The sequence below is a fragment of the Solenopsis invicta genome, chromosome 10 (genome assembly GCF_016802725.1).
Source record: "Solenopsis invicta isolate M01_SB chromosome 10, UNIL_Sinv_3.0, whole genome shotgun sequence".
In the NCBI taxonomy this organism is placed as follows: domain Eukaryota; kingdom Metazoa; phylum Arthropoda; class Insecta; order Hymenoptera; family Formicidae; genus Solenopsis; species Solenopsis invicta.
This window is the reverse complement of record NC_052673.1, coordinates 10,470,490-10,486,332: the sequence shown is the minus strand read 5'-3', so window position 1 is coordinate 10,486,332 and position 15,843 is coordinate 10,470,490. Positions and strand designations below refer to the sequence as shown.

The window sequence follows — 15,843 nt, the reverse complement described above, 5'->3', positions numbered from 1 at the left end:
TTATTTCAACAATCGATCTTGCTATTACGTTTATATATATATGAAAATAATTTGTATTATGAATAAAGGTTGATTGTACATGTATATTTGCACATAAAATTATTTAAGCATATATAAAATATTATGTTTTATAATTATAAGTACAGTTTTTATTATATATAAAAAATTAGAGAGAGAAAAGAGATTTTTTTTTATCTAAAAATTCTTAAAATATATAAATACTTGTTTTTTATTTTTTTTAAATATTTTTATTTCACGCAAATAAGGTATCATGAAAAATAAATATAAACCATAAAAATAAATCCCATGTGAAAAAAATACGTGCCAAAACTGGAAAAAAATTTTAAATAAATATAAATGGCAATATAGTTGTTATTTACGGAGAAATATTTCTGTTCAACGGGACAAAGAAAACGTATATTCTTTTTCTGTTTTTTTTTCCAGAGATAAGTAAATATTTAAAAACGTAGCTCAGCCGTGCAAAGATTTTTATTTTTGATATTTACGAGGATTTTGTGCCAATTCTTTAAATGTTTCACAAGTCCTGGACAATACGAAGCTGTTACCGCGGAATAATCTTTGTACGTCGAAGCGGCAAGATATATACGAATTTGCTACATATGTCGTGAGTAGCGCGCTTCAGTAAATACGGCTTACACTTCCCTCGAGAGACGCGAGCGTTTCCCACCGTTTCTTTTACTTTCCTTCACCGTCCCGACTCGACGCAATCTGACAAACAAATATATTTCAAACCACCGTCCGCGCGAGGAAGCGGAATGGAGAATTCGATTATACGATGTAACGGGAGAATCGACCAAAAATCGTGTATCGCAGTACGAAATATATAGGAAACTTTCTCCACGGAAAGAAAACTTTATAGAGCCGCGATATTAATTTAGTGGAAGAGAGAAAGGGATTGTGGAATACGATTTTGTTTTTTGACAATAACTCAGTAAATATTAACGCGACAGAATTCTAACCAACGCCAGTTTATTAACCATAGAGTTCTACCCTATAGATAAAGAAGATTCATTGAATATAGAATAAATGTAATTTACATTTAACTGAAGAGGGGAAAAAGGGATGCGACTGTGGAACAACAGGGGAATACTAAAAACTAATAAAAGGTATTTTTATTTATAAAAAAAATATAAAATAATTATCTTTCATAGATTTTGCACACAAATAAGTGCCACGAAACAAGATTTTACGAACATTTCCTACAATATATTTTATGTAAAAGAAATTCTTATCAAATAACTTTTTGGCTTAAAACATTTTTTAAATAAAACTTAAAATTTTTTTAAAATAATTTCTTTCCTTCTAATAAACATTATACAATGTTTACAATGAGATTGTACAGCCATAAGAGAGATGGCACATGGTGGACGATCATATTCCACAATCACAGTTCACATATATAGTAGCATAACTTTATTTGACGAATTCATACACACACACATTAAATTAAATTAAATAATAATATTTGAAATTCACATTTAAGACTAAAGTTAAAAAATCAATATGCAACATAGTTTTCAAAATTACGTAGAGAGTATATTATTTCTGCTACCTGCGTAGCTGAAGCTTTTATAAAAGCACAATGGATACTAATAACCAGTAACTATCCTACAATGCCTAAATAGACTATAACGAACTAATTTTAACGGTTTTGCGTTTAGAATTCAACGCGAATTATATGAAATATCATGATATTTCATCACCTCAGATATATTCCACGACCGCCGTCCTTCCTCTGTTAAATTTATTTATGTACAAAAAAAACCACAATTCTGTAACCGCAGTTTTGTAACCGCAGCTAATCATTTTTTCTCTTTTCTTTTGTCGACACGTTTTATACAACGTTGAAAGTAGATATTTATTGATCTCTTAACTCTTAAGTAGTACATGCTCTTATTTTCCCGCTGAACTGACGGACTATAAATTATTACGAAATCTTTCTTTCTTTTGGTTATAGAAAAAAATAAAAATAAAAAAATTATGGTAATAATTCTTGTAAAATACTACAGTAAGGAGAAATTTAATAAGAAATGTAAAAGTTTTTATCTCTTCTTTTGTATGTATAAAATAAAGGGGATAAATAACTGGTAAAACAAAATGATTAGATCGACTGGCTGCGTGTAGTTAAGCGTTAATTTAGTTTCTCGCATTTTTGTGCGCGCTGTGCATTGTGCATTCGATATAAATCTGGATTGAGAGGGTTAACAGTTTCGAAAAGGATTGTTTTATAATTCCGTGGAGGCCGCAATGGGCACATGTGTTTCCTATGGGTGTCGAACGGTTCTTATTGGTACTCCCTTTCAGAAATCGATCCACACAAGCGCACACAAACCCAACAAACGTCCCCGCGCAGCAGTAATATATCACTCTTTAAGACCTCGCTTCGGGAGGAACCGTGAAATACGACGCACCAGCAACCGCGGCGAGTGTTGCAAGAGGCATTACACGTAGCGACGTCAGGAAAATCTTGACTGGGCTCCCGAGAGAAAATATTTTACTTAGAGCATCCAAGAGGTGCGGCGAGAGCACGCTGCGCGCATGGAATTTATCGTCCATATTATTACGCATCGGCGCGCAACGCGTCGGACATTCTATTCGCGAAAAAAATTTGCGCTTGAATTTCGAAACCCGTTTGCATCGATACGAGCGTAATAATATCTACTGTTTGTTAATTGTTTTCTTACTTGATCAGGGAAGAATCCTACGCGTCCAAATAACAGCGGTAATCTCAACGATTCTTTCGTGTCATCGTGGATGACCACGAAACATGCGTGGCGCACTGTTTGCATGCAGTTTACTAGAGCCGTAAACAACTCGGTGACTATCGAAAATGATTGCCACTCTCATGGGCGATTCTCGTATTCACGATTATCGATCGGATACTCTCGCGAAAGTATTCAAGTATCAGCCACGGCTCTCGAAATTCTCGCCAGCGGTTCACCGCACTGGTCGCAATTCGCACGAGCATTCTCGTTAAACGTGTCCTCTCGACACTTTATACACGGCCGATACGCCCCTCAAAATCACCCATTTTCCTTCCGCTCTACTTTTCGCGAGAGTGCGCACGTGGGTTCGCATCCCGCGGAAAACAGGCGTCGAGGCGCCCGATGCATCGTAACTAGCAGCCGTTGCTACAGCTAGACAAGAATAATTGGCACTTTGTGTGCGCAACTGCAACTTAATCGCGCGTCTCTTGTATCGCACGAATTTAGAATGACATTGTATGAGTGTTTATATTCAATTTCGAAAAGTTTAACGACATCTGGTATTGTATTTACAACATTTATTATATTTACTTAAAAGTTCTTTGAACAATTCAAAATTTCGATAAAACTTGACTATTTAAATCATCAATTTATTTTTAAAATGTACTGGCATACGAAAAGAACGTTTCGCTAAATTATCTAAAAGTTTAGCTAGACACAGATTTGAAAATAAATTTTATTAGACCATCAAAATAATTAAGAACGTTCAAACTAGATTGCTACACTGTCAAAACTTTTGCAGTATTGTGCATCACGCTTGAACGTCCATCATAATTATTTTAATGATTTCAATAAAATTATTTTCAGATCTTTGTAAGGTACGATGCTATAGTGACTTTGTACAACATGAAAACATCAAATAAAAAAAATATTTAAATTAAATTTCTGAAGTAATCAAATGTGCAATTACTTTTTCAATTATTGGAACAATTTGATTTTCAAGCTTTTCGACTGCTAATTAATCGAGTAATATTAGTAAGCTTAATATAACTAAAGTTTTTATAGCTCAAATTAACACAATGTAATCTCTATATGTACGCCTCAATAAAAAATTATGCACATTATTTAAATATAAGGATAGAAATAGAATAGGAGAAGAATCTATAATAGAACAGTTTGCGGATGAAATGCGATAATTATTCCATTCTAGCTTTCACGTTTTGTTTGAGAGAAAAACAGAAGACGTAAATATGATTTGAAGAGCGCAAATTTTTCTACCGGAGCATCCTGTGCTTTCCGCATCTCTCTTTTTCTTTCAATTCTGCAATTTTCCCCATCTTTTGACTTTGCAGTCTATTCTCTTCGATGTCGCGCCGTGTAAACTAACCGAGGCACTGAAAGAACAGACGACGTGGAAGCGAGCGTTTTCCTTATTTATGGGCTTCTTGGAATTTTCTCGCGGACTTTAACGCCACCGTCACCTGTCTAATTTATGAAAAATTCCCAGGGCCGAATTTACGGAGCGTGAAGACGTAGATCTCCGTACGCGCGGTAAAGAGAACGACAAAGATGGACGCTTGGTCTCCTTTATTATGATTTAATTCCACTGTCGGTTTGCCTATCGGCGGGAGTAAAATTTTATCTACGCCAATAAAATCACTAATATACTTGTAAGATCGATATTGCGCTATTCCAGACCATCCTAAATCGCGCGATTAAGAATTCAACAGGTCTGTGTGTATCAATGTAAGCAATAGTAATTTAAAATTTTACGCCATTAAAAAAAAACTTTTAAAAGATCTACAAGTCTGTTATAGTAATGGTAAATGTTTAGCGAATGCAATAATATCGCTTCGTAGCTTTTACGATATTTTGAAATATTAATACACCAAGTTGCTCTAAGGAAATTAAATGTTTGTAATAGGATATAGAATAGTAGATATTAATCACGAACTTCATGTAGTTTATAAACGCAATATTTTCCCGGATTGTATATATATTTATGCGTAAACATAATATAAGAAATTAAAAAAAAAAGATCGATGGATGTAAAACCATATTTATTTAATTTTGTAGTTTATAAAAATACTTGGAGCGTGCTCATAATCGGAGCACATAAATAATAAAAGCCAGAAAGCCACCGGAAAGTCACAAAGATGCAAGTTTCTCAAGAGAAATTTTTCGTCCAATTTTATTTTACTACATTTATTTTCAATGTTTTTTTTACAATGTTTACCATAGTTGTTTTTGTGTGCGAACCGTTGTAATTATTTCTATTCATCTGACTTTATAATTCGCGGTTTGAAAAGATACATACAAAGATATTTTATAGCAATATTTATGTATAATAAAGCAAATATGATTGCGTAGTAATTGAATAATGTTTTGAAAACATTTCCTGAGATATTTTTGCGATGTAACAATCAATGAATTTTACAAATATGCTTTTTCACATAAATTGAACGTAAAGTGTTTCATCTTCAAAGCTCATCGATCGTCAGTTCACGAAGTTTTGTACATGGTGCACCGCGCATCTTCTTGATGTGCAGCTTTGACATACCATGTCGTCTTTGATCGAACGACTTATTCAGAGAAAGACAAGAAAAAGAGAAAGAAAAAGGAGAAAAGCCTTTTCTTAGGTAATAAGAAAATAAAAAAAAAGATAACTTCTCTATACGAAGAGATGTTTTTTCCATTGATATTTTACTAACAATAAGTGAAACTGAATATGGTCATTAAATCTACACGAATATGTAATACGTAATTATGTAATACGCAATATGTAATACGAGTATTAAATAAAGAATGTACATGAAAATTTAATTATATGTAAGATGATTTATTATTTTAATATTTTAGATTAGAGATTAGATTAAAAAGAATAATGGTTATTTTAAGGTATCAATCATATTTCGATTTAAGAGATAAAAGATTCGATTAAAAATTAAATATTAAAAATTAAAAATCTGTCAAATCTTAATAAATAATTTGATATAGGTTGACAGTTTGCGTGAGACAATAAAGATTTTACAAAGAAATTGAATCAATTGATACGTAATTAAATAAAACAAAACATTTCTCTTAGATTTAACAAGTAAGAATAAATAATATTCCAGTAAATCGATAAAATATACGAAACAAGATAAAAGACAAAAGATTATTTACAATTATAAAATTTCCGGAGACAAAGAATAATAAAAAATGCAAAATTCAATATTCTGCTATGCAAGAAGAAAATTTTAGTGGCAGAAACGAGAACAATGAAATTGTTCGCGAGTTTTCGCCGCGAGTTATTTTGGGAAGAGAATCCATCAGCCTTACGTTTACTGCAATTCTACGGCTGCTGCATATTCTCGGGATCATAAAAAGCTTTCTTTCGAGCCTTTGGTGTATTTGAAAACGGTAGCCAATCATCGATGTGTGTCGGATTAAAGTGTAATGCCAAAACGAATGGAGAACATTTTTTTCTCGCGTTTTTTATTCGCGAATGCGGCAGCTCCCGGCATCGCGAGAGAGTTTAGTCGTAACGATGATTTACGTGTCTCGTTTGCTTTTTGTAATTGACATATCGAGTCAAATGGTTGCGCTGTCGACGGTTTTGCAAACGAGGAGATTTTACGAATAATCAACGCGAATTTTGTGAAATGCATTTTGCAAAAATAACGTGTTGGAATTATAACAAGCAAAACATGATGAGAGAAAAGACATTTATAACATTTTCTATCGATTTAACGCATTCGCATTGCATTTAAATATAAATTAATGTAATTGCACAAACGGTGTGGTCTAAAGATAATATTTAGTGAATAAGTTTTATGTCATGCATAAAAGACACTTTATTGTTTTTTTTAAATATTAAAACGTAAAAAAAATTAATTAAAAAAAATAATGCAATGCATTATTTTGTATATGAAGTAAATAAATAATAAATAAATTTAAAACCAGTAAAAGGCGTACAACGTGTATGCACTATATATGATTACAGCACATCAAATGGCTGTAAATAATTATTCATAACATCATTGATTTTAATTGAAAGAATGATAAAGTTTATATCCAACTTAATTATTTCTTGTTTATTTACATGTACGTTAAATTCAACCTTTTTACCTTAAAAAATATTTTTAAACGTGTTTTTAAATGTTAAGCTTGAGAAACTTAAATGTTAAGCTTCTCAAAGTTAATCTGTGCGCAATTAAGTTATATTATTCTTTCATACTGTATTTTCTATTTTGAGACACTGTTGGAGTACTTAACAATTTATTCATTTGCAAGAGTAAACTCGCAAAAATATTGGATCGTGATTCATGAGTTTCAATTCAAATTCATTGGTAGTCTGTAGTTCAACAGGAGAGCATGATACGTTAAACAAGTGGCTGAACATTGATTCTCATAAGCCTTTGAGAGAAGCAAACTCAATCAATGAACACGTTGTCTGCCAGAGAGATACGTTTGTCATCATTCTCTTGTCCTGGTAACAAGCTAAGACTAAGTGGAACGAGACTAAGAGGAATAATATCGTGCGTTTTGGTAGCGCGGCAAATATTTTACGAGTTTGCTTCCTTGTTATTTAGAAGAAAAAAACTTTGATATGCATGCTGAGATTGTACCCGTTATTCAACTCACAGTATTCTTCAAAGCTTCGATAAATGTTTGCAAACTCGTGCGATATCATTATTTAGAAAGCAAGGAAACACCGAGGAAAATTATGCGTCACGTCTTGTTTTAAAGCTTTAAATTTCAACCAGGAAAGCGAAATCGATAGAGAACGATGTTTACTTTCACGATGCGTGGATGTATGTTTGTGAATATTTTGAATATTGTATCATGTGTATATATTTTGATACTGTACGATTGTCAGAGAGAGAGAAAGAGAGAGGGAGAGAGAGAAAGTATATAATATAATGTATAATGTAATGTATATAATGTAATATAATAATTTGGTATAATCTTTCCAAACTGTTGAACGATTATCATATAATTTAAATAATGTCTATACATTAATCCTTGAATCACTGATCCAAATAAATATCTGTATTATTACAGTTACGCAAAAGTTATAACAGTTTCCATTCTCGAATTCAGTTTCAATTATTAAATAATATAATTAACTTTAGCAAATAAATAATTGAACACGTATAAAAATATAGACCTTTGCGTTGTATATTAATTATTATAGTAATTTAAAGAACGTTCTATTTTTGAAAGAATGAAGAAGTAATAAGCTAGAATGTCGAACCAAGCTTGGTAAAATAATATAGGAAGCGCTCAGAGCGTTCAGAATGCGCTTTATGAGGTTGCTGTAGTAACGTCTTTAGTGAAACTAACATAATAACATGAAGAACATCTTTAAGTTTTACGAATTAATAATGTTATCTTCGTCGTTTCGCTTTGTAAGGTATCGCTTTAAATGTAATCGCTGTGTATGCTATGTGTGTATTTCATCTTGTTGCGCTTTCTTTTCGTATTATTCTGAATCCGTACAATTCTAGAAACAACATTTAATTTTAGAAAGCTTACGTAGGGATTTTTCATTCTAGAGAATAACATATGTACTGTACGTACATACGCATACATATGTGCAAGATTTTTAAATTTTACCGCGAGTGCAAAGTTCATAATTGTTTAACCATATGTGTAAATAATCGTTATAATGATATGTTTGTCGTTCATTAGTATTCTGTTCTGTGCGCATTTATTAGTGTTTTGTTTCGCAATGTAGTTATATTGATTACGTAATAAAAGAAAGAAACGAAAAAAAACCTTTAAACTGGCGCTCGAAAGGTTAATAGGTAGCGCTACCTAAATTTTGTCAGCGAAAAGAGTTACAATCGAAGCGTGTTCGATAAAATTTCTTAAAAAAATTGGAACGATAAACTCATAAGACGCATCTTTTACGTTCAAAGCTCGCCCATGTTGTTCCATATTATCTACTTCGTTTCTGTACTTTATTACGTCTGCATCCTTCGAACATTGCCAAACAATTTTCTCAAGAATGCTTGCTTATCTCTCGACTTCTTATTCCCTGATTTTTAATACTGGCAATTTCTTTTCCATGTTATTTACGGAATTGCACGGCTAATATTATGACGGCGATATTAGTTACTAATATCGCTATAAGAAATAGTATTTGATTCATTGCGAGAGTAAAAAATATTGAATGGAATTTTTATTGCACTATCATTATTTCATAAATTGTAAATTGGCAATTTATACAAGATCTAACTAGTTACAAATATTATTTTGAAAAAGAAATACTATTATTTGGTGTTTATTACGTTTTCTGACTTCGACGTGCACGGATCGATTACTTGAAGTTTCTGGTAACAAGAACCGACCAGCAACATCGGTTGAAGTAATTCACGTAATTACCTAGGCATTCGTAGACAAGTTTATAACTAAAATTAAGGATTTATTAATAATATTTAGAAATATGTAAAACTTATATCCATGCAAAATCGCGTTCTTTATTCGGCCGCGGAGCTCGTGGATTTCTCTGCAATATCTGTTCTTTCGATGCTGCGTATTTAGATAGTCGGGCGAATAAAACTAGAATAAAACGTGCGCATCGACCAGACGTATTTTCTCGTGTATACTTAGGTTTTCTTGCGCGTTGTACTTCGATGCACATGGCCCCTACACTCGATGCTGCTAAAGTTGTTCGTTATCTTTATTACGCTGCGATGCATTCCGAATAAAGTCTGTTCTTACAGCTTTCATTGCGTGTAATTAATCTCTATGATGCAAACATATAATTCGTAAAAACATGATTCTAATTAAATCTGAAGTTTTAGAACTTTGTTTGATAAAATATGTTGAGAGATAGTTTTAATTATAATTAATAATAACGAATAATGTAATTAGTGATAATAGTGTAATACCGTGGTGAACAATTATGGTATTACTTTCCATTGTTACTTTATTACTAAAGCTCCAGTTATTTTTATGTTATTACACGAAAAGATTTTTTTTATCACTTCTTATATCAAGAAAGGTAATGAAATTATTCCAGAGCAGTGTTTTGCGCAGTTTTAATCTCAAACGCAAATGGTATCCATTTCGTTATTCATCTCGTGTATTACAACGTGAAAGTAATACAGAAGTTGATAAAGAGAATTATACGTTTAGATTAAAATCTACAACAGAGGAACACGTTAAATAAACTAAAGAAAAAAAAGGGGAGCTTTTAGAGAGCAGCGATGGAAAAAGCTAATTTGTGTAGCTTATCTCTCGGCAGAACGACTGTTTGCGCGTTTCCATCGCGCATCGTCCGGAAGAAAGAGTATTAATGAAAGGTAGATTGCGAATCTATCTGCACCCGCTATGCTATTTGGGAGTTACGTATCGATAAAATTCGCCACGCGATCATTTAGGTGTATGTATGCACATAGTAATGGAGCTGTGCGTCGGAGTGTCATTTATCTAGCGCACGATCGCGTCAGTTGCAAATCGCCTCTCGCTACTTAACGTGCCTGCATGTGACCGCAGCGCTGAGATTCAGAATGCGGAGTGCGAGTCACATCCCGTGGCACGCATGCCTAGTAACGGAAGTGAAGTTTAGGCAGGTAGGCTTTGGTCCATGACCTTTAGGTCATGGTTTCGGGGGAGTACGTCACGTATTCTCCCCTCGGCTCTTGCGTGTCGACACGGTATATATTAGTATAATACTCCAAACTCTGTCCTCGTATCGCATGCGTGTGCTTTAATTCTTAAAACTTATTAAGTTATTAAAATTTCACGAGCTAGAGAAAACCGGATGATGTTTTATTTAAAGATGCTTGGAACTTGTAAATCTACTTTCCTTTTGGAAATAAAAAATATTAATGAAATGGTTTTTAAATTGCAAACATTGAAAAACAAGGAAGCTTTCTCGTGATTATAAACTTTAGGGATCAATAGTACTTGTCGGTTAATTTATCTTATTGGTTATCCAAATAATCTTGTTGGTTAATTTTAAATGATCTTTACTTTAACAGAATCTCAATTTAGAGTTTGCGAAAGTATCAGATACGAAAAATTGAAAAGTAACGGCTAACAAAGTTTCCTTTTGCTAAGGAAAAACTCATTTCAAATTGATCAAAGAATTTTAAAGTATCGTTTAGTACTTTCGGGATAAACGATCTATTTCTTAATAAGCGCAATGTGTGTTATATTTGTCATAGTTTTGAAACTTCGTTTAATAATATCGTATTTAATTTTGGATTGTTATTTTGCGTATGTAAAATATTATAAATATTAATATGTGTAATATGAATAATAATTACTGTACATTATATTAATATCCAATTATTTATATTGCAATTATAAAATATATTAATTATGTAATTTCAAACTCTGTTTTAAAAATAGGTATGACTTTTAGTGAGTTGCATATCGGAAAAATGTATCAGATTTCTCTGTTATATGCGTGTTAAGCGACTCTGGTTTCTCTCTGTAGAACACATTCGTTTCAAATGTCGATCTTGCAATCGAAATCGTAAAAGTTTAATGTTATCGTTTAGATTAGTATATTTTCTTCTTACATCTGTGCGTCTACATTTTTAACTCTTATTAACTTTAGATACAAATTTAAGTCATAAAGGGAACATTTAAATAAATAACATCGAAAATTATGACTTGAAAATGCAATCATTCAGGATGGGATAATAACAAATTAAAAAGTTAAAAGTTAAATAATAAAGTTGGAAAGTTGATAACTCAGTTAATTTTAAATTAACTTTTAATTTTAACTAGTTATTTGTTAAACACATAAATTTCAATTTATTAACTTTTTTCTAAGTTTATCTACGTAAAAGAAAAAAAGTTATAAAAGAAAAAATACGTTCCGATAATATTTCTTTGTTACTTCATATAAACTAAATTTACAAATAAAATATTAAATTTATTTGATGATTCATTCATATTGTAATTATTTTGAATAATGTAATTTTAAAAACTTTTAATATGAATAATTCTTTGCAAAATTATCTTTTAATTTAACATAAGTTAAACTTAATTTAATGTTAATATAATTTTTATTTAGTTAATTTTTTGTCCTTAATGTAATTTTTAACGTAACTAAACTAATTTTATAATATTAATTTTAACTTTAATTTAATCTAATTAAAAAAATATTTTTAAATATATTTTAACTTACACAATCTTGGTAACAATTTATTAATATATATTTCTTTAATTTACGTGTAAAATAATATTTGAGAAACGATATTTTTTATGTCTCTTCTTGAAGGAAATATATGATTGTAATCATATTATTTTTAATATTTTTATTACTTTTCTGCTATATTTTTTCTTTTCTTTCTTTTTCGCTCTATTCGTACCACTAATAAGTGGAAATATTGAAATCTAATAAGTATCTCTGCACGACGCCATGCGTCAAATGTGATCACTATGGCGCAGCATCGAGTTATCGTTAACAAAATAAACGAATTAATACAGTAAATGGAATTACTTACCAAGCGATGTGATGTGCCGGCATTGCCTCGTTCCTAACCGTTTTAGACACTCACTCGCGCTGCTGCGGATCGATCGAACAGGCGGCTAATCGCAATTCCGCGGTTTTAATTAACGCGTCACGATAAGCGTTCGTCGCGCGCGTCGTACGACACACTCCCAACAATCGCGCGACGTACATGTTGAAACGGCGACGGTAAACAACGCGATCTTAGGGTGCACCCTCTTGTCTCATTAAGGCCGTTCTATATAAAACGCAAAACACAGGCCGTAAATGCGGACAGCCTATTAGAAGCGCCAGTGGTATTAATAACTTCTGTTCGGTTGTCGCATCTGCGTCTGCCATCTGCGATTCGCGTTCTGCGCGTTCTTAAGCTGGCCACACACGTTCAAGTAAACGTGTCGAGTATTGCGTGAGCAAGCATGCTTCTCAAATTTATCGGAACGTGTAGATGACAAAATCGCACAGTTATCTTGGTTTTAACAAATGACTTGAGGAAATATAAAAAAGCGTTCGATTGACTTGAACCAAAGCGATTTACGTGTTTAAGGAACGTATGTAGCAAGTTTAATTTACACCAATCGGAAGTTGATGCTACAAATAAAAGTAATTCAAACGTACACAAAAGAATTGCTCTTTAATTGCTCCTTTTATATCATATTGTTCAACTTAATTAATAATGCTACACAAAATAGTTACAAACTTTTATTTAACAGATAACTCTATCCACATTAACTTATTTTAATCTGTTCTTATGAAATGATTGCTTCCCAATCGTTTTTATTACCATTATTAAATTTTTAAGATAAATATTTAAAGAGCAATTCTTTGGTGTGTGTTTCGCATTATTACTTTCAAGCCGCATATACATGTTTACGCAGGAACGCTTATCAAATCTATCAGAATATAGGTAACAAAATCACACAGAGTTACTTTGCTTTGAGCAAGCGGCTTGAGAAAATATGAAAAAGCGTTTGATTTATTTGAGTCAAAGTGACTTGCTCAAGTAAATCAGAGCGTGTGTAGTAGCGTGACAAGCTTAATTCAGACCATTCGGAAGTTGACGCTGCAAATAAAAGTAATTATATTGGGTGCATTCAGATGCGCGGCTGCTCACTGAACGACTAACATAAGCAGCAATTGAAGATGATTGGCTAGATCCAAAAGTAAGAATCAATCGACTTTAATTGCTACTTAGCCACTTAGTGAGCAGTCGCGCATCTGAATGCACCTACTGAAACATATCCAGAATTGCTGCTCTTTTATTGTCGCTTTGTCATATCATAATCGCTTAAGTTAGTCAATTAATATTAATAGTGTCATTATACCGATAGTCACAAAATTTTATTTCTTTATTTTTTTTAAAATCTGTTTTTACACTGAAAAAGAAAAAAAATTTGTTAAAAAATTAAAATATTTAGCTCGATACGTTCAATTAAACATTGAGTTGATTCGACAATTATTTAGTTGCATAAAAAGGGTATAGTTCACTCATGTCAATTGAAATTTTTTAATCAAGAATTAATTAACTATACCAACTCGATATTTAGTTGAACGTATCGGATTAAATATTAGTTAGTTTTCCGACAAAATTTTTTTTTTTTTTTTTTTTTTAGTATATGAAACGATTGCTTCTTAATCATTTTTTTATTACTATTTTAATTGTTATTATTGGATTTTAAATTTCAGTATTAAAGAGCAATTTTTTGATGTGAGCTTTGCATGATTACTTTCAAGCTGCACATACAGTTTGTCTAGGAAACTGCACAATTATCGCAAATACGGTACACATGTTCCGATTGATTTGATAAGTATACTTGACTGATAAGTGTACTTGAACGTGTGTAGTCGGCTTTATGTAGAATGGCCTTTTCCCCTAAAGCCTATTCTACAAAGATTATACTACTTCAATAACATAACATAAGACCGTCAGATTGTAATGCGCTTTAAAGCTAAAAGCTAATTGAGAGAAATAGACGTACAAACGTGGCTTACAACCTTATGTCTATTCTATGTTATTGTAGAATAAGCTTAAGGGCTGCCACACATTTTGCAAAACCATAACTGTAACATACCGCAAGAATTTGCCAATCACAGTCGAGAATTGTCAAAGGTGTAAGATCATTCTCGACTGTGATTGGCAAGTTTTTACGGTACGTGTTACGATTACGGTTATGCAAAGGCCGTGTGCGGTCGGCCTAATTGTGTATTCTCAACGGAAAAAATCGAGATGCGCCGGTAACTTCATGCCGAGCAGCGCGACGCTACACGAGACCGCATCGGTCGCGAATCAAGGGATGTCTAATTGCCGTGGCGTATTCGAGTTTAATCCGAATGCGACGAGTCACCCGTTGCGCCGCGGCTCGCCACGGGTGGGATTCGCTGCCAACGAACGTAAAATGCAACGACGGCTAGAAGCCGTGGGCTGCGACCTGAACGCGTAGCGTATGGTGCAACGAGGCGCCGTGAAATTGGCGCAAGGTAACCGCCACTAGTCAAATCAAAACAAGCGAGTGCCCGCCGCCCGTCATACGACCGAAACCGATATCATAACAGACCGGTGCCGGTGGCGTTGTTGCGTATCGGGAATTACGAGAGCACGTACGTTCAGTACGAGGTAATTTGCTCCGTCGTTTCACATTCACGTGTCGTTGACTATTTTACGCATCAATCAGAATGCTACATATCCGAAATGTTCTTGATTTTGACCAAGATAAACAGCTTTTAAATCACGATTACAGACGATTGAAAAATCAGACGAGTAAAGGATCCGTAATTTTAGAAAAGTGATTGGTAAGATATTTATATGAACCGAAAGAAGAGGTAGTTGTTGGGTAGAGTGATTGTCCCTGAGACCGTATTCCAATATTTATTGTCAATGCTACATTGAGAGAAAAAATGTTTTTGAAAAAAAATCTTTCTATTAAAACTATAGTTTTAAAGGTTCGGAAAGAAATCATTTTTGAACCAGAACTGAAAAAATATTTGATTAAAAATTATTTCATTTATTTACGTAAATATTTCAATCAAGAAATTTTTAAGTTGGCCGCAGATGAATCAGCTATGAGGAGTAAATAATAATTTTACTCATAAAATAATCTTTTTATGAGTAAAATTTTTAAATATTTTTTTTTTTATGTAAAAATCTATAATATACCGTTAAATATAGCTTTGAGTATTGGCAGTGAGTATTGGAACACGGTCTGAGAAGGGAAAGACCTACGTCAATTTCAGTGGCAGTGCCCAGAAGCGTGAACGATACTTTTCACGTGTTGTGTTGCCTGCAAATTTAATTGCACTCGTGACCAATAAACCGAGTTCGTTCATCTTTGCTCGGCGACGATTTCGTACTACTGTAATTGCATTTTTTGGCAAGCACAGCCCCGCCGATTTGCTTTTGCGAATATTGAATAATGTACAATTGATTCCGGCTATATATCGTTCGGCTTGGCAACGCGATTTATGAGTTCGCATTTCATGTATTTTAGTCGTAAACAGTGATGCTTAAGATACTTTTAAATTGTTCTACAGATGCTTAAAAAAATGTATCTACATATCGAGACAAGTACATAAGCCTCCCTTCTCCTACTAGCGCTAAATTAATTTTAAAATATTTAAAAATTAAGTGGTAACTAGATGTTAATTTAGTGCTAAAGTCCGAAA

At 32.8% G+C, this 15,843-nt stretch overlaps 1 protein-coding gene across 4 annotated transcripts in view; it reads left to right on the top strand.

Annotated features, from left to right (window-relative positions):
• LOC105195019 (protein eva-1 homolog C) overlaps nucleotides 1-15,843 on the top strand; it is a 211,531-nt gene that overhangs the window by 8,086 nt on the left and 187,602 nt on the right. The gene's annotated exons all lie outside the window — the stretch shown is intronic.